Below are 26,522 nucleotides of genomic sequence, written 5' to 3' on the forward strand. Positions count from 1 at the left end.
TGGGCTACACAGGAGATTAGAAATGTTAACCAAAACATGAAAAAAACTGTCTTGATAAGTAAAAGACTAGGGTTAAAAATTAAACAAAACTCACTGAAGAAACATGGGTTTTGCTTAATAAGCCACAAACTAAATTAGTAAAATCACACTGGAGGCAATTATCAGTTTATAATGACTTAAATTCTACTAAACTTTGACTCTCATATGTGTTTCTCTATTTATTTATTTGACATTTGTTAACCAGGTTAGCCCATCTGGGCAGCAGCCCTTATCCAGCAGAGGCCCGGGAGAAAAGCTCCAGTTTTAAAAAGTAAAATAAATAAGTAAATAAAAACAGCAACATACATGTATGAAATATGTCAAAATATAACACAGTAAAAAAGTTACATACAAGTACAATGACCACGTTAAACATTGTACGAAAAAGTTACAAGCAAGTAATACCAGGTGAACAAATAATTTCTTGTATACATTCGATATTAATCACTTAAAAATAAACTCAGGGTGCAATAACCAAGGATACAGCAGAGAAAGCTGTATGTAATACTGCCTATAGTACGAGTTTAAAAGCAGTTAGAAAAAAAGGGAGAAGTTTGGAGGTAGCAGTAAAGGAGGGGAGGGTAGTTTAAGTTGGATGATTCCATAAGCAAGACCATGAGTTTAGGGCCGTGTGTGTGTGTATATACACACACACACACACACACACACACACACACACACACACACACACACACACACACACACACAAAATAACCTACACATTTTGCAGTAGTATCATTCATTTTATTACACAAATATATGTACGGGTATGTGTGTGTGTCTATGTATACTAAATGCATTACTTACGAAGGTCTTCATACCACAGATAACACTGAAACCTACTCATGAGATTGCAATTTTGCACTGCATATTTTTAAACAGAGTGTGGAGAAACAAGTATAAACCACGTTTAATAGCTTCCTCTCTCTCTCTAGCGCCTCGGCCACAGTAAGCCTTCAAGGAGTAAAGTATCAGATACAAAAAACAGTATATATAATCACATTAATTAACCAATAAAATAATTATACAATTAATTAATAAAACTAATGGAAATCCATTGGGTTAAATAGCACTTCTCCAACAACATTCTGTATTCAAACCCCTAGGCAATAAAGTGCCATATTTCAAAATAAAAACAGTTTCCTTCTTTAAAATATAAGAAACAATAAAATAGAGAGCCCTTTAGCTCAACATTTTCATGAGCATCATAGTGGCAATAGTGATAGTTTAAAAGCCACTATTTTACAACAGGTAGCTATTTTTGAATCTGATATATCTATTGTTGTAAAACTACTTTTAAAGAAGGAAACTGTTTTTATTTTGAAATATGGCACTTGATTGCCTAGGGGTTTGAATACAGAATGTTGCTGTAGAAGTGTTATTTAACCCAATGGATTTCCATTAATTAATTGTATAATTATTTTATTGGTTAATTAATGTGATTATACATACTGTTTTTTGTATCTAATACTTTACTCCTTGATGGCTTACTGTGGCCGAGGCGCTAGAGAGAGAGGAAGCTATTAAACGTGGTTTATACTGGTCCTGTTGTGCTGCTTTGGTGTTTCTGAACTTTACATTTTGTTGTTGCTTATGTGGGGAAACAATCTTAGATCTAAAAGTGGATTGACATTTAGGAATAAATGATCACCAGTGCAGTCTGTAGTCAACCACAAAGCTAAGCCAATCAAAACTGATGATTCTACACTACAGAAAGCAGAATTTGACAAAACTGGACACAGTTTCAGGTTCAAGCAAAAAGATCAGAACCTGGAGTGAAACAATGAAAACATACATAAAAAGCATATAGTTTTGTGAGTACGGACCACAGAAACAAGTAAAAAAAGAAGTAATGTGCTCACCATAACGTTCCATATGAAGTAGTTCTACTTCATTTGTCTTCAACCTGTGGGTTTACCGGATCTGAGCCGGCAACTTTACTAGCACTTGCTCTGAGCTCTAAGCTCCTCCCCTTACCTATAATACACCTCCACTACCTTCCAACCTGCAGATCGAGATTGCTGAATCTTATACTGATAACCCAACCTGAAAAAATACTTGTGACCTATAACTGCAGCCCGTAGGCTGTTCATATGCCAAGATCTGGGGGAAAGAGGGAGTGAGGGACGGTTGAAGACAAATGAAGTAGAACTACTCAGATTGAACGTTATGATGAGTACATAACTTCTTTATCTGAAGTAGTTTACTTTATTCGGTCTTCAACCTGAGGGACAGAGTTCCCAGCTACTAAACTCCTAGGAGGCCCTCATAAAAGGATATTCCGGAGCACCGCAGAAGCAAAGGATGCTCTCCTTCTGGAAGTCAAATCCAATTTGTAATGAGAAATAAATGTATGAGATGAGGACCAAGTAGCTGCAGAACAAATATCATCCAAAGACACTCTAGACCGAAAAGCCGCAAACGTAGCCATCGATCTAGTGGAATGAGCTCTCACCTGACCCGGAGGAGACATGCCTCTGTCCTTATAGACCTGAAAGATGCATGAAGAAATCCATCTAGCAATAGTGACCTTGGAGATAGGTTTTCCCAAAAAGGGTTTATAGAAAGATACAAACAATTGATCAGATTTACAGAAATTTTTTGTCCTGTGTAAACAGAATTGTTACCGTCTATGAACATCCAGCAGGTGGAGTTTGTATTCCATCTTGTTAGTAAAATTAAGAAAGAACACAGGCAAACTGAAGGTCTAATTGATACTGACTGGTGATGCCACCTTAGGAAGAAAGGATGGATTGGTTCGAAGGCAAAAGCTATCTTTGTGAAAAAACAAGTAAGGAACTTTGACGGACAAGGCCTGCAGTTCTGAAACCCTTTTGGCAGAGGTAATAGCCAGGTGAAAAGCTGTTTTCCAAGATAAATATTTCAGATCTGCCGTAGCAGCAGGTTCAAAAGGCGGAGCGACCAAAGCTTGAAGAACCATAGTAAGGGTCCCATGGGGAAACAGGATCCTTGACCAGGGGGCGTAACAAAAAGGTGCCTTTAATAACGGCTTTACACAGTCTAGAGAAGGCTAGAGAGACAGAATTCTCACCCACATGGAAATGAGAAATGGCAGCCAACTGAACCTTGACAGTAGAAGAACTAGCTCTGTGTTGAAAAATATCAGCTAGAAAATCAAGAATGGTTGAAATAGGAGCCATGAAGGGGTCTAAACTCCTTTGAGAGACCCAAAGGGAAAAATGTTTCCACTTGCTGCGATAAGCCTTCCTGGTCGAAGACTTATGAGCAGCCACCAAAATAGACCTAACTGAGGAGGATAATCCAGGAGTCCTAGCAATCACGGAAACTGGAGAAGCCAAGCTGTGAGCTTCAAACTGTCCAGATTCGGATGAGGCACCCCCGAAGGGTGTGAAATCAGATCCTGAATGGGATCCAAGATGGAGCCAGAAGGTAAGACCAAAGGAAGGGAAACTATACCTGGCGAGGCCAAAATGGGGCAATGAAGATCACTTTGCTCCCCAGTCGATGAGCTTTCTGTAGAAAGCTCGGAATAAGAGGTACTGGAGAGTAAGCATAGAGAAGACTGGAAGTCAAGCATAAACTAGAGCATCTCTGGGGGACTCCCCCGGCAAGGGGTTCAGAACGAAAAACTCGCTGCACTTCGGGTTGGAAGGAGATGCAAAGAGATGGCAGCAAGGTTGACTCCACTCGTGGAAGATCTGTTCTGCTACTGAAAGATTCACAGACCACTCGCAAGGCATCAGAATAGTCCGACTTAGCCTGTCCGCTAGGATGTTGGACCGTCCCAGAATGTGCATTGCGATGAGAAAATGACCGGTGGAGATCTCCCATTCCCACACTCTCATGGCCTTGTGACAAAGGGGGTAAGATCTGGTCCCTCCCTATTTGTTGATATAGCACACCAATGACATGTTGTCTGACTGAACTGCAATCGTTCCCAAAGGAAGAAAGTCATGAAGGGCCTGCAATGCTAAAAGGACCACCCTCATCTCTAGGATATTTGTGTGCAAGCTGGTCTCTACAAGGGACCACAGGCCTTGGGACTGTCCTGCCCAAACAATGCCCCCCGCCAGAGTTGGGAGGTGTCTGTGGATACTGGGGCTTGGGCCGGGGCTGGAACAAAGGGTCATCCCTCCAAAATGTCCAGAGAACACATCCACCATATGAGGGATGACCAACAGACTCGACTAAGTTGAACTGGATATGCCAATGGCAGTTCTAACAGGGACCATTGTACAGCTAGAGTCCACTGTAGAATTCTCATGTGTAACCAGGCACACGAGAGAAGTGTTATGGTCACTGCCATAGAGCCTAATGCCCTCAACACTGATTCTGCCATCGGGAGATGAGAGTGGTAGATCAGGGAGACATGCATCCTCAGGTTTTGCAGTCTCCGAGGTCAGGAAGATTTTGCACTGTAAAGTATCTATCCTGGCGCCAATGTAGTCTATCACCTGTACAGGATCTAGGAGTGATTTGGATGTGTTGATTACGATCCCCAAATGTAGGGCAAGGATCAGGAAACGATCCCCGGTTTCACAGGTTCATAGATTAGTACTAAGCTAACTGCCCTTGTGAGCCATTTTAAGCCTAGCCAATTATCCCTTGTGAGACTCAAACCCTGCACCTTGTGTTTGTAAGGCAAACACATTAACCATTAGGCCACCCTCCCAGGAGAGAGGATGCCTGGTGGGAGCAGTGAGGAGCCAATTGTCCAGGTACGGATAGACCTGAATCCCCTGAAGCCTCAGGTGAGCCGCTACTACCGCCATCATTTTGGTGAACACCCTGGGGGCTGTGGTGAGACCAAAGGGTAGAGTTCAAAATTGGTAATGATTGACTCCTAGCCGGAAGCTGAGGAACCTCCTGGAGCTTCTGTGCATCTTTATGTGACAGTAAGCATCCTGGAGGTCTAACAAGCACATCCAGTCGCTCTCTTGCAGGTATGGCATGATGTACTGAAGTCTGACAATCCAGAACTTCTCTGTCAACTGACAGGTTCAGGGTAGAAAGGTCAAGAATGGGCCATAAGTTCCCTGTTTTCTTTGGCACCAAAAAGAACCTGGAGTAGAAGCCCGATCTGGACTGATCTGGGGAGACGGTTTTGATGGCTTGTTTTTCTAGCAGCTTGGAAACTGCCTGTGCTGCTGCCTCCCTTTGCATGGGTGGTACATCCGGGAGGTGTTTGGGAGATTTGGGGGGGACCCACAAAGGGGATAGAGTATCCTCTGGATATGATCTGAAGCACCCAGTGGTCTGATGTTATGGACTTCCATACCCCTAGAGGTGCAAGGACAATTGTCCCCACACTGCCTCTAGAGCAGTCGGGCCACCCCGCAGGGTTGCTGCTCATGTCTGTCCGAGAAAGGTTCTCAAGACCCAAAATTTCTTGGACCCACTCTGCCTCTGGGCCGGTGTCCATTCTGTCCCCCTCTACCTCTGGGGGAAGAAGAGCCCTAAGTGTCCCGGGAATACTGTGACTTCCGGAACCACATCATCTTTTGCCCTCTCTGGTTCCAGAAAAAGGACCTTTGAGGGTTTGAGAAGCGGATCCCGATGGCAGACAGTGTCTTCCCGTCCTTCTGACTCTGGACTAATGTCTCTTTGATGGCCTTACCAAAGAGAGTAGAGCTGTCATAAGGGGCAATGGCAAAGGACATATTGAAAGGTTCCGAAAATTGACAATCTGACCCAGGCGTTGCACCTCATGGACACGCCGGACGCAGCCGCCCTAGCCGCTCATTCAGTAGCATGTGAAAGGAGTCGCAAGGATGTGATGGAGATTGCTTTCAAAGTGGCCATCCTCGAGGAGAATGAGACCCTGTCCTCCTGCAACATGGACTTGGGGGAGGGGGGGACTCCTCCAGCTCCTTTACCAGGTCACGTTGGAGTCTGATGACATGGGACAGTTAGTTCAGCACCCTAATGGAAAAGGTAGGTGAAGCGTAAACCCGATTCCCTACGTGGTCCAACATCCGCAACTCTCGGTCACGAGGATGAACCGAGGAACTGTCCTGGGCAAGTTCCTTCTTTGTGGCTGCTGCTACCAGCATAGTGTCTATGGGGGAGACCTTGTTCCATGCTGGCCTATCTGTGGGAGGACTCAAAATTTTGTGGGGTATTTTTGGAAACCTGAACAAAGTAGAGGCAGTTCAGGCAGTCACTACAATACACCACCAAGACCGTAAACAGATCAAATAAAGAACGAAGTGCGTTTAATATAAAATCGCATTAAATTAAGCACAAACAAGGCTTTTCATTGCTGTATGTAATCATGTGACAGGGAAAAGGGGAATTTAAACCCCATTTCCTGAATAAGGCTTTTATCTGAGGAAGTTGTTTTATTTAAATCAACGAAAAGCTTTGTTTGTGCTTAATTTAATGCAATTTTATATAAACGCACTTCGTTCTTTATTTGATCTGTTTACGGTCTTGATGGTGTATTGGAGTGACTGCCCGAACTGCCTCTACTTTGTTCAGGTTTTTAAAGTGTCATTATTGTGCTTTAGTTTGTCTTGGGTATTTCTGGAATTGGTTCCATGGTGTCCAGCTCTTTCCATGCCCACGAGGTGACCAGGTCCACCAAAGGATCCGTGGGAGGGGACACCCAGGAAGTAGATGGGCCCATGCCAAAAGCCTCCAGGAACAAGGACCCGTCAGAAGAAGGTTTAGGGGCAGACCAACCTCCCTGTTGATGTAGGATTTCCATGATGTCTCCAAAGGAGACATCCTCGGGAGGTGACCTAGGTGAACCTTCATCATCCAAATCCGTATCCTCTGTGAAGGACTCGGGGGAGTCCAAGTGCCTCCTCTTGCACGTATGCTTGTGAGATACCTCTCCAGTGGGGCTCTCTGGGGGGAACTCGCAAGCCACCTGTTCCTCATGGGAAACCGTCTGGGGCTCCTCAAGCACAGGCTGTCCCTCTGGTAAAATGATGGGGATCGTAGAAAGAGCCAAGGGGGGGGGGTCTGGGTGGAGGCCGAGGGGGGGGTCTGGGTGGAGGCCGAGGGGGGGGGTCTGGGTGGAGGCCGAGGGGAAAGTCAGGGGTCTCGATCCAGTGAAGACATACCTCTCAAGTGTCCCAAATTACTCGGTTTCTACTGAGTTTTGGGGTCCAAATAATGGGGTGCCACGATTCCTGAGTGGCACCCCTTCATTTCCGATTTATTCGCACTTTTATTTTTTTTTAATTTTCACGCTTCATGAGCCGACATCATCACGTGCGAGATGATGTCAGCTCCACCAGCCTGTCAGAATGCTCGCACATGTACATACTACATATTTACAGCTGTAGTTCAAATGTTTTTGCGAGCGGCAAGTCACCAGAGCCGGAAAGGCTGGATTTATTTAGCATGAATTAGAATGGATTTCTCTGGCTGTAGATTTTATTTAGAAGATGCTCCGCTCGCTGTGGATTTTATGAAGAGAAGACGCTAGCTGGACTTATTTCGCTGGCTGGATGTGGAGTTTATTTAGAAGACGCTCGCTGTTTCTGGATGCATTCAGCGGTAAGGGGTGATTAAAATAAAATAAAAAAGGATGTCGACAATTTAAAATCTTCTCTGTATTAACTCAGAGATCCTTGAGGTTACTTAGCTTAAATAACATAACACACTATTTGAGAGATGAGCATTAAGCTTTGCTTACATATAAAGGTTAAGATTTTTTCCACTTAATGGCAATAACATTGCAGAACACAGCTGTGTAGTAAGCAATGGCAAAAACTGCAATGTATCGTTATTTGTTCCTAGTGTGACTGTCACTTTTATCTAATCTGTAAATATTCAAAAATGTAATAAAAATAAATCTTTTTTTTCCAACAAGTATCTATTTCTTTGTAATGCATTAAACAGTCATTGTCACCTCCATTAATGAGGTGACTAATATCTCGATAACACCAGTGTTTTAATTTTCAGAGATGTTCATATGTAGGAAGCTCACATTAAACAACTCTTGACAGTCTGTTCTGATTAAAAAGTGCTCAAAAGAACTTCAAAAGGGGTAATGTCCCCAGTTACCACAGAAAAGACCAAACTTTGAAATATTAAAACCAATTTCATACAAAAAGGAAGATGAGTGACAACTAATGAAATAACTTATTTTTATACTAAAGCCTTTTTTCAAATGGCAGACCAATTATCTTTTCTGAAAAACAAGATTTCTTCTGACTAGAAGAGGAAGACATCAAAGATAAAACAGGAAAGGTCATGTTTGTAATTTCATCCTACATAATCATGTCATAATTAATGCTTTCAGTTTCCCAGATATCAAAACTGATATTTTTCACTAAAATCTGATATTCTCCAGGACAAACTATTATTTTAAGTAAGAAAAATCATTTGTTCACTACTTGTCACAGAAACAAAGACAGTTATATATATGATACATTACTGTACAACTTACTGAAGTGTTTCGCATACAGTAGCACACTCTTCTGCAATATTTTCATGTTAGGTCAGAATATATTTTATCTACTAAAATAACAAGACATTTGTCATTTTTCTGTTCTTTTTTCAGGCTATTACAAAATGCATAATGTGTGTGTGTGTGTCTTTTTTGTGCTAAGAGGTTGAGAGCTGTGGTGAGAAATGAATTCACTAAATGATCGCCATTAAGTTTCAGTCTTCTTATTTTTCAGAAAGCTGCTGATTTGGCATAGTAGTATGTTCCTCTGACTATAGTGCATAGGGTCCAGGGCTTAAGACTTGCTAGTGAGATGCATGGTGGTAACACATTTTATTCTAGCAACTTTACAAAATTTTACAAAATTATACAAGCAATGTTTAAAATGTGTCCCTGGTAAAACCCTAGCCACCACCACTTGAGCTTTGTCCAGGTTTTTTTGTGCTAAGAGTTGAGAGCTATGGTGAGAAATGAGAACTGAATTCACTAAATGATGGCCATCAAGTTTCAGTCTTCCTATTTTTCAGGAAGCTGCTGATTTGGCATAGTTTTATGTTGCTCTGACTGTAGTGCATAGGATCCTGGGTTCAAAACTTGCCAGTGAAACGCATGGTGGTAACACATTTTATTCTAGCAACTTTACAAAAATTATACAAGCAATGTTTAAAATGTGTCCCTGGTTTTTGACCTTTTGCACCCCCCCCCAAAAACATGTAAATGAAAATAAGTGTGAGAAGCTGTGCAAGACGCTTATTGCTTACACTACTGTCATTCTATTTATAGTTTGGATGTGGAAGTAGACTTTTGTGATGGGAATGTTCTGAACTGGGCAGTTTTGTCATTATTGGTTCATGCATTTTGTTTCATTACCTACAGTACAGCCTACTGGAAAAATGTTCAAACAAATTTAAAATGTGCTCTAAGTGTGTTGTATTATACAAGGAATATAATTTAATAAAGTCAGGAAAGTGTATCAAAGAAAAGAACACATGTATGCTTCTTGTTTTGTGTGCAAGAGGCCAATGATTTGAAAACAGCCCAAAGGTAATAATTTTATCCACCACTGGCCAGATGCATTTTCTTGGATGTGGTCTGGGTTTCAATGCTGTTTCAATGAATGTGAGTTTCAAGGGCAGGGCAGTTTTAATGCCAAGTCTGTTTTCACTGTGAGACAGTATTGCTTTGTTTACCAGATATTTATTAGTGTTTGTGCATTGCTGTGCTGTAAAATGTAAAAATAAAATACAAATAATCATTGTAGAAGTAAAGCAGTATGTACACATTGGTGTTTATGGTCAATGGGGTGAAAGCCAGGTAATGGGACATTGGAATGGCTGCAGGTGGTCTTTGGTGCCATATTTTGGTTGTCTGTTTTTCAGTTTGCGTTTGAAAGTTGGTATCCCACAATTCTATTGGAGTGGGTGGGGGTACACAATTATGTATGCAAATTAGATGTTAATCAGCACATAGATTTGTACCTACTTTTCATGGGCCTTGTCCAGATTTTTGATGTTTCCAGGTTGACAGGTATGTGGAGAGAACCCTTTCCACCATGTCAAATGCCGAAGGAGAGCGAACCTCCTGAGAAATCAATAAGGAGGCCGGTTTCCCCGGGTCCGATGAGAGAATCGGAGAAAGGCCCAAAGTGGACGGAGCTCCAAGGAAGGGAACTTGACTCGACAAAGGCGGAGCCGATGAAAAAAATTCCACTCCCTCGGATCCGACACCCAAGCTCTGGCTCCGAGAGCTCTAGGCAGCTGTCGGCATCGAGGAAGCAGGTACCATTGGCGTTGACCTCCTGACTAAAGTCATCCTCGGATCGGAATACTCCTAACTCGATGGATGGATCAGAGAAGGAGATATCGGTTGGAAAAAAGGAAGTGAGCTCCCTCCTCCTGAGGGAGAGGGGGCTGCCAAAACCCCCACCTGGATCTGAGTATGAATGAACTTCCTCATCATTTTATCCATATCGACCTCAGACAAAGACCTGGTAGACCTCGATGAGGCCACGGATTCCAACCTTGTGGGTCGGGGCACCGTGACCCTAGAAGCTGAGCGTGTCTCCTCTGGCTCTGGGGAAAACCTTGGAGATCGGAGCCAAGGGGAGTCACGGATCCTTAGCGTCTTGACTGGTAAAGGGAGGTCCGGAGACCTATTACATTTTTCCCTCGACTTTGACACTCTCTCCTTCTCTCTGCCCCTTTTCCACTCCCCTTCTGCAGGCTTTAGCACAGGAGGTTGAGTCCCAGCCTGGGAGGAGGGAGAAGGCAGGGGAAGAGAAGAAGAAGTGGCAGCCACATCAGCCGCTGTGACCGAAGACAAGGCAACTGTCTCAGAAGGGGGAAGAAGGCCTTTCAGGGCCAACTTGTCCATCCTATCTTTAATGGCACGCATGTTAAACCCTGTGCATATAGTGCATTCTGTACTCAGATGGGTCACGCCTAAGCACATAACACACACAGTGTGGCCATTCGCAGGGGATAACTTATGGCCACACTCAGTGCATCTTTTCAATATAGGCTTATCAGCCATGGTATCAGAAGAAAGAAGAACTGAAAAGAGAATGTTATTTCTTTCTTACTGAAGAACACCCACTCACCACACTCACACGCAGAGCACACTAAGGGGGGAGGGGAAGCAAAAGACACACAACTAGTCTAAACTAATCTAATCAATCTAAAAACTAGAAACTCGATGCACCAAGCGAGGGGAGGAGAAAGGGGAACCTACACTATCACTATCTAAAGTTTAAAGAGAAAAAAAAGAGATAGCTTAGAGTTTTTAAGCCACTTGCGACCTGGAGCTCTGGAGATCACAATGCTTTAGCTATTCACGGCAAACGAGATCTGGGGGTTGGAAGGTAGTGGATGTGTATTATGGGTAAGGGGAGGTGCTCGGAGCAGAAGCTGGTAAAGTTGCCGGCTCAGATCTGATACGGATCTGGTATCCCCACAGGTTGAAGACGAAATGAAGTAAACTACTTCAAATCAATCATTACATCAACTGATCTTCAAATAGGTCTCCTCCTTGACAGCCCTCTCTATCGCGACACAATTATTAAAGATTTCTAGCTCCTGTGCTTAAGGCTTGCACTCTCCAAACTGGTATATGCTGAAGCATCATAATGTTGAGAAAAGAGGGGGCATCTGGCTTTATGCACTGCAGGTGAGACCAAAATCAAGATAAAAGCACTGCACCAGAAAGGCAAGACCAGTGAAATACATAAAATTATAAACTTAAAGTCTTTAAGGGGCATGACACAAAGCAAATGGACCAAACAGGAGAGATGGAGGAAGAATAACCATCCAGTACAGTGGTCCCTCAAATATAACATGCACATGTGTTCACACCATAACAGCTAACATTTAGACAGCCCTCTACAGTGGTTGACAGTTGGTTACAATCCCAAACAGCAGGGAAAAAAGAAAAGGACAGACAGAAAGTTGACAAGTTTAAGAGGCAAAACTCAAACCTGAATTACGCAGCACAGAAGAGTTGAAGGGAAGTCCACTGTATGGAACAGGGATATGAGCAACTGACCATGTCAAAAAACCTGCAATGGACACTGGACAGTCTTAAAACAAGCAGTGGAAGCAGACATTACTACTTATGTAACCCTTGGCAACACTGTCCAACAAGATGCTGGTCATCTGGTAACGAAAAACAATGCAGCCAGCAAAGTACTGGGAAAGAGTCTACTTGGCCACAACCAGGTCATTGCCTCAAACAAAGGACGGCTGATAAACCTTACTAAGCACACACATGGCCTTCAGGTAAAATACAAGCTGGCAATGCATGTCTAAATTAAAAAGGGTGTTTTCTCATAAAACTCTGCCCAAAGCAAAAACACAAGGAAACAAATGAACTCATTAAGGGACAGCATCTAACATGTATTAGCACTATGTGTAAAACAGTTCTTTTTATAGACCAAATAAGCTTCTTTAAAAGTAAAGGCCAGCAACTTTGAAGTCTGTCTGTCAGAGGTGATGGTCATTAACACCATCTTCCAACATGTAAACTTCAAAAGCTCAGCGAGTCAGGAAACTCACAAAGGAAATTGTGAGCTTGTTAATTAATGAAGTTCAAATGTTAAGGGAGACAAAGTTCTTTAGAAAGGGACAGGGGTGAAGTACTTACATGCATGCACTTCTAGAAACTGCTTCACAAGTCACTGCTGAACCAGTTATGAAATCAAACGGTCATTATAAATTGACACAGCAGAAATATGCATCATTATAACAAAATAACTTTGGTCCAAACCAAATAGGTATCCATGACAGGATAGAAAAAAAACTACAAAAGTCACTGACTGCAGTGAGAAAGGATACTAGTCTACTCCAACAGACAATGTTCAAACTTGGCAGACTATGCCTGTTTAGTGCAAGGTTTCTGGAAGGTTCATGAAGATCAGTATATGCAGTGGAGCAACCAAGCCATGAGGTACAATCAGATGCCACTCCAACTGTACAGGAAATTCTTGGCTAGGACCAGTACAGTTTCCTAAGTAATGAGGAAGTCACAAAAACAGTAGGGATGAGGACAGATGCCTAAGTAATCAAGAAGCAAAATGCTAAAACCATATTCTTTGTAGGAAGAAAACAGTAATGAGAATGAGCGCTGAATCTTTCTTCCTTCAGTCTGGCTTAATCATGCAAGATCAAGGGGAACTCTAGATAGGAATACAAGAATACCCCCCAGGCATGTGAGGAGAGCATATGCAATGTCTCTTCCCTCTCTTTTGCTATAAGCAGCAGAATGTTGGGAGACTGCATTTTTCACTGTTGCAGACAGAATGCAGAAGCCACCCATTCTTGTTGACAGCAGAAGGATAAATCTAAGACTGAACATATCAGGAACCACATCTGCTTCCAATGGGATATGAAATGATCCCAGGAAGGTGCTAAGATAGATGACTCAGCACTTTTCTGCACAGGAGGCTTAAGTGCATCAAGTAACACACCACAACCTGCCTGACATCATTTGATGAGGTTCAGGTTTTAGCTCTTTCTCCAGAGTCCACAGAGTTAACAAGTATTGTTTTAAACTCAAGCAGGGTGATAAGTAACCCCACCACATTTGCTGTAATAAGGAGGTTTCCTTAGGGGGCATTAAGCAGCAAGCAAATCATCGACAGTCAGAACCTGCAACAGAATGGGTCTCCTCCCACAAAGTCAGACTGGTGGAAAGTAGAACTGCTTCATTAAATCTAAGACAAGCCAAGGACCCAACATCAAAATGAGAGCTATTACACTGTGGTGACTGCAACTGGGGACATTTCGCATACTAATGAAAAATTAATATGAAAGTGAGATAGGAGGATTGTGAAAAAAGTGGCAGCTGTCAACTCAAAAAACAGCATGTACAGCCTCCACCCAACTCTACACTAAGCCAAGATAATGACTTCTTTGGTCCTCTTTTTTGGGCATAAAAGACTGGCACAGAGACATACCTACTGCTTTATTAAAGGCAGGCCTCTGCATGAGAACCAAAGCTGGCCTCTTCCAGTTTAGAGTTACACCAAGGGACTTCAACAATAACATGTATCAAGGGAAAGTCTCTTTCAAAGACTGTTTTGATTAAGCTATTGGGGGGGGTCAGATATTTAAAGTAAATTATGCTTGTCATGCAGTACAGACTCTAGGAACAAATGACAAACCAAGAGGCAACATCCTGTAATAGAAATGCTGTTGAACGACACAGAAGGCACTTCTGATGGTGCTCCCACATGCTTTAAGTGTCAATAGGCATCCAGTTACTGTCATTACACCATACAGTATCAATGAGTCAGCACTGACATGACTACTAGCAGTCTCATCACACAGAACTTTATGTACTAAAAGTACTCAATGAAATCTCGAAGACTAAAAGCAATAATACTTCCCATCACCTCTGAAACCAGAATGAGAAAAAGCATCTCCACTTCACAAAGTAGAGAAGACCAAGCCCTATGGATCCATTAAGAATTAGTATGAGTGTGCTCCTGGAGCTCCACTGGGATCAATGAGCACATAGTCTCATGGAGGTGGACCCAAAAGACTTAAGAGGTTTCTTTTCAAGATCATGTCCTGAGAAGACTGTCGTGGATATCCTCAAGATGCGGCACATATTGCATATAATTAAAACCTCTCTTCTAAGGTCATCTCGGTCATTTGAAGCAAATTTGATAAAAGTGCAACTGCAAGTGCGTTGTGACAGCAAAAGAAATGGGGAAAAAGTGTAGAGAACGCTAATTTGTGGAAGATGTGATGATGATGAGTGAAAAGGTGCCAACTCAGCTGAAGGGTACTGGGGATGACACCAAAAAGCTGACTCAAATGAAAGCTGAAGAAGTGGACAGTGGGCTACATGGCATAAAGCAGATTACTTGCCAGCTGACAGGATTACTGGATGGTTCTTAAAGATGGCTGGAAATGACTTAAAGCACAGTTATTTTACAAACTTACAATAAATGTAGATGTTGAAGTATATTCATTGTTACGATACTCACCCTTAGGATTATCCTGCTATCTTGGTAGACAGCTGCAATCCATTTTTTTTTGTTTTTGAAATTCTTCCCACTCACAGGGCTTTGGCTGACATCTTTCCAGCACTTGGATGACACACAAATCTCCCAGCTCAGAGCACAGTGGACCAGGTGAAAATTCCAGCAATGGCCAAGGTATCCGAAACCCAAAACTCCAAAAATAAGGCTGGTACGGTAACAATGAGTGGAAAAGTGGGGGCATAGAAAGGGACTGCCATCCCAACCACAAAAGGAAAAAGTGTAAGTAGGAGATTTAAAGGGGGAAGGTAGAAAGTAGCCTGGATAGCAATAGTGAAACTAACTGAATATCTACCTTTATGATAAGTTCCTACTATAAATCTACTGTGTTTATGGTAGTGTTCACCACTGCAGTCCTTGGTCTTGGGAAGACTCCTAAACTAGTAAGAAGGAGCGGGATGGTTGACTGCTGAGAAGTTAGGCCTTGCAGGATAACAAAACCAGACCCTGCACTTACCCTGGAATCAGCATATAAGTTGTAATGTTTGCAGAGGTTGTGTGCAGAGGACCATGGTGTTGCTGCTCCTAGAATGTCCTAGGTAGAAACACCTGTAAAGTAAGCTGTGGTGGTAGCTACAGTTCTAGTTGAATATGCTCTAATATCACCTGGGACTTGTTTTCCACGATGCCTATAGCAAAATGGAGCATGATGCCCCAATGATTTTGGACAAGATTAGTTTACAGGCTTATCATCCTTCCTTTTTGCAAAATGAGAAGTTATGTACCTACCATAATGTTCCATGTTAGTTGTCTTCTCTTGCCTTCTTTTTTGCTGGATGGGTTCGGAGCCGAACCTCGGCTCCGAATTGGCCTATACTAAAGCTCGATAGCTAATTTTACTGGCTCGTGGCAAACCTATATCCCATGATGCTAGGCGGTAACTACCCAGATCTCGTTTGGTAGCTGAGAAACAATAGCCAATTCAGTCTCCCCTCTGAGGTAGAGGAGGAGAAAGGAGAACTCCCCAAATATCACTACCTGAAGCTGCATCTACCACCCCAGGTCCAACTTTCTGGGCTTGGAATAGTGCAAGATAAGGTCCCCTTGGAAGAAAGGGAAAACCTTTTGGTCTGTCCAGGCTAGGGGGATGGTGGGCGGGACGCAAGAAAGAAGGCAAGAGAAGACAACTAACATGGAACGTTATGGTAGGTACATAACTTCTCAATGTTAAGTTGTCAATCTCGCCTTCATTCTTGCTGGATGGGACCGCGTCCCTAGCACCTTCATCCTGGGTGGCTCATTGGAACAGACTCTTGAGAACGGTGGAACCAAAATTTGCCCTGTTTCTGGAGGCCATGTCCAATTTGTAATGTGTAACAAAGGTATGAGGAGAGGCCCAAGTGGCTGCCGCACAGATAGTGTCTATTGGCACTCTAGCTAGAAAGGCTGCCGATGTAGCTAACGCTCTGGTTGAATGGGCTCTTGACCTAGTAGTCAATTCCTTACCTCTGAGTTGATAAATATAGGTAATCACAGAAGACAGCCATCTAGACAGGGTTACCTTGGATACCGGAAGGCCCTTTCTACTTTCTGCATAAGACAAAAATAGTTGATCAGATTTCCTGATTTGTTTAATTCTGTCCAGATAGTAGCGGAGTTGACGATGAATGTCCAGACAATGTAGTTTTTGCTCCGCCTTGTTTGAATAATTAGGGAAGAAAACTGGAAGATCAATAGATTGATTTAAATTTGTCTGAGAAGCCACCTTGGGTAAAAAAGACGGGTTAGTTCTTAGAGAAACTCTGTCTTTATGGAACACTAAATAAGGAGGACGAATGCAGAGGGCATGAAGTTCAGATACTCTCCTAGCAGATGTAATGGCGACTAGGAAGAGTGTCTTCCAGGAAAGTAACTTCAATGAACAGGAGGCCGCAGGTTCAAAGGGAGGGAGAATCAAGGATGCTAAAACTAAGTTTAAATCCCACTATGGTGGGGGGTCTTTGATCGGAGGCCTGAGTAAAAAGATACCTCTGAGGAATGCCTTGCAAAGCTTATGGGACATGATACTGGAGTCCGACAAGCCTATGTGAAAACTTGAAATGGCTGCTAGATGAACTTTTACTGTGGAGGAAGAAGATCCTGAATGAAAGATTTCAGCTAGGAAATCCAAGAACGAGTGTATTGGAGCAGTGAAGGGATCTATGTTCCTAGCCTTTGCCCAAAAGGAAAAACGTTGCCATTTATTAGCATAGATCCTTCTGGTGGAAGACTTAAGGGAAGCTACAATAATATCCCGGACAGAATTTGAAATCATTGGAAGCCTGGCTAGGGATGGAAATGGAGCAACCAAGCTGTGAGGTTGAGAGATTGGAGGGATTGGTGCAGCTGCCCTGATTGATGGGCCAAAAGATCTGGCACTGGATCCAGATGCCAAGGCTGCTCCAAAAGATAGCGATGCAGGAAAGGGAACCTTATCTGTTGAGGCCAATAAGGGGCAATGAGGATCATCTTGGCTCTCACGGCGGTAGCTTTCTGAATTATCTGTGTGATTAATGGAAAGGGGGAAAAGGCGTATAGAAGTCCCCGAGGCCAATCGTGGACTAGAGAGTCTCTGGGGGGATGGCCTGGAAGGGGGAAGAGAGTGAAGAAGTCAAGGCACTTGCTGTTTTGTGGTGTTGCAAAAAGATCGCAGCAAGGAAACCCCCACTTCCGAAATATTTCGTCCGTCACCGATTGCTTGAGAGACCACTCGTGGGGCATGAGAATAGCTCTGCTCAGCCTGTCCGCTATGACGTTGGACTTCCCGGGGATGTGCGTTGCTATCGGAAAACGCTGAGAAGAGATCGCCCATTGCCAGAGTCTGAGTGCTTCTCGACACAGGGGATAGGACTTGGTTCTGCCCTGCTTGTTGATATACCATACTACGGACATATTGTCCGTCTGAATTGCAATAGTCCCCAGGAGAAGAGAGTCTTGGAGGGCTTGCACCGTCGAAAGCACTGCTCTCATCTCCAGGACGTTTATGTGCAAGTGGCATTCGAAGGGTTGCCATGTGCCATGGACTGTCCTGCCCTGAAAATGCCCTCCCCCACCCAATCAGGGAGGCATCCGTTGTGACTGTGGCGACCGGGGGGGGGGGGAGTAAATGGTCTGCCTTGATGGACTTGAGGGGAGACCATCCACCAAGATAGATGTTTTCTGCAAGATAGAGTTATTAAGATCTTGTGTGTCATAGGGAGCTGTTGGAAGGTCCACTGGGAGAAAAGCATCCACTGAAGCCGCATGTAAAAGCGGGCAAGGGGAAGAAGCGTGATGGCTGCCGCCATGAGACCTAATACTTTCAGAACATACCTGGCCTGAATTTTGTTGCTCTGAAGGAGGACGTAAACATGACTTTGATTATCTAAGACCCTCTGCTCTGTTAACTTTGCTGAGAGCTGAACGGTGTCCAAGGTGGTGCCTATGAAGGTAATAGACTGACAAGGCGACAAGGCAGACTTTTCAAAATTTAGAGATACCTAGCTCTTTGCAAATGTGAATGGTGTAATCTCTGGCTAGAAGAAGTTGACGCCTGGTGGTGGCAGTGAGGAGCCAGTCATCTAGATATGGAAACACCTGGAATCCTTGACGTCTCAGGTGAGCTGTAACCGCTGCCATACATTTGGTGAACACTCGGGGGGGCTGTAGTAAGACCAAAGGGCTCTGAACTGGTAGTGACTGGCTCCCAGCCGGAAGTGGAGAAACCTTCTGGAGCACCTGTGCATTTTGATGTGATAGTACGCATCCTGAAGGTCCACTGAGCACATCCAATTGTCCTTGCCCAGAAGGGGTAAAATGGACTGTAGCGTGGAACCGCGTTCTTTTTACAAACTTGTTTAGTTTGCGGAGATAAAATAATGGCCTCCAGTCCCCTGTTTTTTTTGGTACCAAAAAGAACTTTGAGTAGACTCCGGATCCTTGTTGGTCTGCTGGGACTGGCTGGATGGCTCTCTTTTTTAGCAGCTTTGATATTTCTAGTGCTGCTTGTTCCCTTAGACTGGGTGGAATGTCTGGAAGAGACCCCATTTGAATCGTTGGGGTTTGGATAAAGGGGATTTTGTAACCCTCGGATATGATCGACTGCACCCATTTGTCTTGAGTGAGAGAGCCAGGCTTGTGGGTACAGCGATAATCTTCCCCCGAATGCCTCCGAAGTTGGACAGTCGGGCAGCACCTCAGGGATGCTGGAAGGGTTTGTCAGAGACGGTTTCTCTGCTACCCTGATTCTGTGGACCCCCTCTGCCTCTTGGACGGCGTCTGTTGTTGTCGTTCCCCCCTCTGCCTCTAGGGGTGAACTGACCTCTTGCGTCAGGCGTGACTCCTTGTGATTTGCGGAACCACATTTTTCCACCCTTTTGAACCTTAGGATATGGTCAAGATGGGGTTGAAAAATGGACTCCTACGGCAGAAAGAGTCTTGCCCTCTTGTTCGCATCTGGTCAAAGTATCTTTCACTTGAGGTCCAAACAACGCTGAACCATCAAAGGGGGAGTTAGTGAAAGACGTCTTGAAGGGGTCTGCGAAGTTGCAAAGCAGCATCCAGGTGTGACGCCTCAAAGCCACACCTGTGCCTGCGGCTCTACTCGCTCCATCGGCTGCATAGGAAAAAAGCCGCATGGAGGAGTTGACAATGGAATTCAGGGTTCCTAGCTGTGAGTTAATTTTGTCCTGAGACCCAGCAGCTGATGGATCCTGTAGGACCTCACCCAGTTCTTTAAGAATGTCTCTTTGAAGATGGGTGAAGTGGCATAAGTAATTCAGCGACCGCATGGCAAAGGTCGCGGACGAGAACATCCACTTGCCGTACCTATCCATTGTCCTGGATTCCTTGTTAGGCGGATGGATAGGCACTGAAGGATCAGCCAGTTCCTTCTTGGTGGCTGCCACCACCACCATGGCATCAACTGGGACACCTTTAGATAAAAATTGCTTATCAGAAGGGGCTGTTATAAATTTGGAAGGCCTCCGTGGGGTGGGTTCCATTGAATCAGGGGCCGTCCACGCCTTCCGCACCACCACTTCCATAAGGGGGTCAAAGGGCGGAGACACCCAGGAGGTGGAGGGTCGAGAACCGAAAGCCTACAGGTAAACCGACTCGTCCTTGGAAGGATTAAGGGAAGACCAGTTCCCCCTCTGTTTAAGGATTTCAAGGATGTCAGAGAAGGAGACATCCTCAGAGGGGGACCTTGGGGATCCTTCCAACTCATCCAAGTCGGTATCAGATGTGACGGACTCAGGGGAGTCCACATGCTTCCTCTTATGTATGTATGTATATATATATATATATATATATATATATATATATATATATATATATATATATATGCGTGCGCTCACGCACATCAATCAAAGACTTCATTTTTGACAGAAATATGCTGGGCCAGAGGCCTAAGTGCTGCAACGCAGACAAGGTTAGGTAATTAACAAGTCTTACACATCAAGAATTACAAATGCCTAGATGTACTAACGTAACTGAAGCTAATAAACTGAAATTAGCAAGAAAATGTATTAGAAAAATTAAAAAAGTAATGGAGCACTTAACTGATACTGAACAATCTCTTTTCATAATGGCTGCAAACAAGATCAGAGTCTAGGAAGGGCAAAAGAAAATTATTGGAGGAAAAAAAAAAAATCAGAAGATGCTAGAGTCTGTGAGCACTGTCAGATGGCTGGATTACATCCAGCAAGCAGCTCAGTATCAAACAGATGGACTGGACAGATAAATTAAGCAGGAGCTATACTTGCCACTTTTGCTAACAACTTTCCCCATACTCTTTAGCTAGTACAGACATAAGCACTTTATAATCATAGTTTAAAATTGAAAGTGGTCAATATGAAGCTAGGACTTAAGGCTCTGACAATCACCAAAACTTTCTTCCAGGATGATGGTACCGTGTCCCCTTTTTAAATACTGTTAAACAAAACCTTCCAGATATTTACCACTTCCTTCCTTCCCTCCTAACTTCCAAACTTCTACAGGAATACCATCTTTTCCTGAAGACCTCCTGTTTGACTTGACTATACACTACTAATTTATCTCATCCCTTCCTATCTTAGCTATTAATTCTGGGCCTATTTCATATGTTATTGAAGGATGACATAGAATGGCATTCTTTCGAAAATGCCATTCGTCAAATCATTCTGATTGAGATGGCATTACTGTAGGGATCAGGAAATTTGCCATTTCCCCACTGTAGTGAGATTTCAGAGTTAAAATATTTATTTTTATTTATTTATTTAACATTTGTTACCTGGGAAAGTCCGACTTGGAACGAAGCCAATTTTCAGCGGAGGCCTGGGGAGAAATGCTCCACGTGCATGTATTTGTAACGTGGGAGGAAACCGAAGCACCTGGAGGAAACCCACATGAATGCAGGGAGGACATGCAAACTCCACATAGAAGGCATCCCAGCCGAGAACCGAACCGGAGAACCTCTTGCTTATGTATTATAAAATATATAATTGGGGGGTTGTAGGGGTGCAGACCCCTACATGAAGGGGGTTTGATGAATGGCATTTCCGATGAAATGCCATTTGGCAATGTCATCCTTCAATGATATGACATAGACACATTAATTCTTGGGCCTCTTCTTCCTCTAACACTGCCATAATCAAGTCTTCCATAAATATTTCCATTTGCACCTTTTCTTGGTTTTACTGTTCCTCTGCTTTATACAGACTTTCAAAGAATGGATGAAATACCTCTAATACTTCTATAGGATCTCTATTTTTCTTAGTATGGGCTCTCTAAGTCTGGCAGCACCCCCTCCTGTTTTCTGTTGCGTATGTCATTATTCTAAGGGTTCCTGTACTTTGCAGTTATAAAAAAAAAATACTTGCAACCTTTCTGAAGTCATGCACATTATCTAAATACTCCCATATTCCCCTTTAGCATTCAGCAACTTGCTCTGTGAGATTCCCTCTCCCCTTCTATTGCAATAGCTTGTCAACCCCTCTAAATAACTTCTATTACTTCTTTGCCATATACTTTTCGCTTTTAATTTGAACATATTTTAAAACTCCATTTTTATTTTATGCCACTGAAGAGCTATCGCTCCTAAAGAAATGTTTATTTGCCCTAATAATTCTTAAATCATTTCCACTACCAATTCCTTAAAAAAAAAAAAAAAACATTTTTGTAACAAGTGAATAAGAAAGTGACAGTGTCTCAGTTTTATCTCATTATCTTGAATTTTTAACTCAGCCTTTATTGGTGCTTGACCCAAGATAGTTATTGGATGCATTTCAAAGCTTTCAGTTAAATATTCATGCTCTTGTGAAATGCAATGTCTATCCAGAGTTTGAGTCAAATAAATTTTGTACCAAATAAAGTTTGCCCGGAAACAGATGCACGGCTCAGGGAAAGCCAAATCAAAAAAGTAAAGCCAGCAAAACTTGACCCAATTCAAATAACTGAAATTTATTTCATAAATCCATAGAACAGCAAGAAAATGCACAGACCAGTTTCGGCTGGTATCACATACACAGCCTTCATCAGTGTAACACTGATGAAGGCTGTGTATGTGATACCAGACGAAACCGGTCTGTGCATTTTCTTGCTGTTCTATGGATTTATGAAATAAATTTCAGTTATTTGAATTGGGTCAAGCTTTGCTGGCTTTACTTTTTTGATTCAAATAAATTTTGTCTTGAGTTCCTGCTATTAACTTTACACCTTCCATTCTAAACATTCTCATCAATTTTTCACAGAAATCTACCCTCTTGTGTTATACTTTTCCCTCTACGTCCTTTGACACAATCACAACTGCAAACCTGGTTCCAGGCCCCACTTACAAAGAATATCCCCTGATAAAAGCTAATTATTTCTCCATCCAGAATATCAGTTTTAGTTGCAAATATCAGTACGTGCCAGTGTAACCCTCCTTCCATGCCAGCAACACTTTACCATAATTCTACTGCTATTGTTTTTTCTTTTTCTCTTTTATCACTACTGCAATCCCTCTTGCAATCAGTATTACTTTCATTTTCTTTTGTCTCTTATACTCTTCTGAATGTTCATTCTGAAATAGTCTGCAAAATTCACATGCTCATTTCTGTCCAAGTGCGTCTCCTGCAAGACTGCTATTTGCAACCTAATACTTCTTGATAAAATTTAGTATTCTTTGCCCTTTGTCTATACTTACAATGTCATTTACACTCCATATGTAAAATAAGGCAGCCACTCTGATAAAAAGCCATTACTTTCACATATTATGCATGACTGCTCTGAATGCATTTCCAACTTGCAACTTACATGAACACATTAAAGTTTGGCAGCCATCATGTATGCATTTACTGCTTTAAATCTCTGTCTGAACCTATGCCACATGTTCCCAGACGTTTAATTTCAATAAAACCACTCAAGAAATAAATCCTTCAACCTCTTAACTCAAACCAAACACATAAAACTACACACATATTCCAAAAAGGGAAGTCAGTCTTTTATATACAGGCTGGCTGCCCCGTACAGGCAACTACACCTTCAGCTTTTTACCTATTTTTAAAGCTGGGTATAATTATGCTGGAAGCTCTTGCTACATCACATGTTATTTCTTGTACTGATACCATATGTCCCTGCTCAATCTTTATTTCTCTCCCAGATGTGAAAAACAAGCTGTATGCTCTCAGATAAATGTCTTTTAACCTTAAGGAAAAATGCACTGGCTACTCTTACATGAAAACGTATAACAGAGTGCAATTACGTTTAATACTGAAATACTAAGGCTTCTGGGATGAAACTATTTGCAACAGTACTCGCTTCCCACAGTGTCAAACTTATTTTCACTGAACTGCTTCCCAGTTCTCCTTTAAATATAAATTATGATTTTTTTTATTTTTTATACAAAATGATTCAGAGTACACTGTTCAGTCATTTCCTGATTAAATGCCTGCACCTGCAGACAAAGTCTCCAACTGCAGGCATTTGGTGATGGAAAAAAACAGCTAAAAGCTTTGCAAATGCAAAAAAACAAATTATTTTCAAATGCTAAAAAACTACAGTTATTCATGCTTTCCATTTTCTATACTGTTTGCTTAGACAATCCCTTATTTGCAGTGTCAACTAAGAACATTAATCTATATGATACATGTATAGTATATTAGTTTACTTTTGCATCCCAGGATCTAAATATTATGCTACTATCTCCAGCCTTCATCTTATTACAGTGTAAACCCCGATACATTGCATTGAAGAAGTACTTGCTTTAATATCACTAGCATCAAAAGTTACTGATAAGGCTCCCAACACCTCACATTCGAGATACTTTTGCATACTATACAGAACTACTTCACAATATCAATATATTACACACACTGCTAAGAACAATTATTTTTACTTACAGTTACATCTGCATTCCCCTCATTGTCATCCTAAACATCAATGACAAAGTGGGTATTATGCTTCAGAGCTCTCCCACCAATTTAACACAGTCAACAAACGTCCACTCTTTTTGTCATTTCTTACAGAAGCACAGTTCTCATGTCTAAACTGCATTTAACGGTAATTACATTTTACAAATCTTCCATTCCTTAATTTCACATTCAACCAGCCAAACACTGACCTTGGTTTAAATCCAAGCTACTTATTTTTTCTAATCAATTCTTAGGCTTTTTTCTGTCACTCAATCATTTTCCTTTGAAACACTGAAAAAGGTTACACTTGCACATCCGTCTAGGGACTTTGTTATTGCCAAAAGAATGAGAAACAAAACCCCATCTTCAGCTTGCTGGCTCACTCTTGGTTGGGTAAACATTTTTATTTCTTTATTTCCTCTTTAGCCTGTTCTTCAAAAATGTATTTGCTACTCCAGGAAAAAAAATATTCTGAAGATACCTGGACAGAGCAACTTGAATGATACACCTGCTTTGCGACATCCCCCGAGTACATGGATAAATGTACTTATTTTCTGCCTGGTACAGAGGGAATAACACTTTGTCATGGTCAGATATGGAGCATGCATCTGACGTCCCCTTGCAAATTAAAAATCCTACCAGTCCAGTTGCTTACCTGTGCTTTCATAAAATTAATATAAGCTACTCCATCCAGTTTTCTGGTGTAGCAGAGAATCTATGGTTTTCCCTGTATACTCTACTAACTCTACTTTTTGAAACAATTTTCCTGAGAAGCTATATATTTCCAGCATTCTTTACCTCATTTTAACCTCGGACATCTAAAGTTTTAAAAACTCATCTAAATTGTTACTTAAAGCTTATTTTATTCGTAATAGCCTTTTGTCATTTGACTTTACATATTCCTCCAGTATATCAATAATTTTAAACACTTCTGCATATATCAGGTTTATTTTTTTTTCTTTAAATTACTAGAAGCCATCTCTTGCACCAATGCTAAAAGCAAAACTGCTTTTTGTTAAACATTTGCAAGGCTCTTCCCTACCAGAGTTTATTCTCCTCCTTGTCTAGATGATATTCTCTTACTTACTCCCCCATTTCTTCTTTGCTACCATACAGGTAGTGACTAAACAGTAACTGAATTTTTCCCAGTCTGCATAAAAAAAAAAAAAAAAAAAAAAAAAAAAAAAAAATTTAATGTTAACACTGTCATTTTTCACACTAGGAAAGCTATTCAACCTCCTTTTCAAAAATACAGCCTTTGTCAGCTCCAGAAAGACCCCAATTTATACTGGCATTATTATGGACAAGCTTTTGTGCCAACTCACACAAGGACAAACACTGGATGTGACATGCCAGAGGTTAGGTGAAAGGGATCAACTGTCAGATAACAATGCTAAGAAGGGAGGTGCTGGCAATATGTCATGTTTCTGAAGGGTGTGCTCCAATCCTTGCAGTTTTAATTCCCACCAAATATCAAAAATCTGACTGAAATCTATACCTAAACTGTGAGCACTGGTGAGAGTAAACCAATCACCAACCTTGGCTGCTGGACCATGTTAGGCATGGTCAGAGTAGTTCTATGTACGCTGTACCATGAGCAGATAACTCAAGAAATCGTTATCTGGGACTAGGTTACCAGTGTTCTCTGGCATATCAAACAAGGGATGAGCAATGTTTACATTGTGGGACACAGCCATCAGGGTGGAAGGTGCATGTGTGCATGCTCATATTCTCCAACACAGTATCTCTCACTGAACTGAACAACATGCAGAGTCTCAAAGCCCTCACTAGTCAACAAGTTAAATACAAGCAGGCTATTTTTATAAAAGACTTGTATTTTGGAGACCTTGACCAAGGCCTTCCCATCCACTTCTGCAATCTTCTGATGGAGCTCAGTCAAAGATTTGATGTGTGCATAGAGATCCTCCCCATCAGCCTCCTGCATTAGGAACCTTCAAACCACTGACATACTTTGGTAGTAAAGTAAGTTAGCAGATTTTTCCTCCAATGTTTGAGGGTTATCCGATTGCATCACTGTCACCTATGGTAATGCTTCACATTACCTGCCTTTCTCAAGCAGAGTACACAGTGCAAGTACGAGTCTTAACAATTATCTATTAGCTATATGGAAATAAGTATTTGCTTTAAGACAGTAAATATGGGAACTTCAAGTCAGAGTTGAGTGGGCCCATGATGAACTGATGTGAGCATGGTGAAATGAGCACTA

At 42.2% G+C, this 26,522-nt stretch overlaps 1 protein-coding gene across 1 annotated transcript in view; it reads right to left on the bottom strand.

Annotated features, from left to right (window-relative positions):
- Window positions 1-26,522, bottom strand: part of LOC122792405 — a 2,471,936-nt gene that overhangs the window by 843,631 nt on the left and 1,601,783 nt on the right. The gene's annotated exons all lie outside the window — the stretch shown is intronic.

The sequence above is a fragment of the Protopterus annectens genome, chromosome 1.part2, assembly GCF_019279795.1.
Source record: "Protopterus annectens isolate FY-2018-M chromosome 1.part2, PAN1.0, whole genome shotgun sequence".
Classification (NCBI taxonomy): Eukaryota; Metazoa; Chordata; order Ceratodontiformes; family Protopteridae; genus Protopterus; species Protopterus annectens.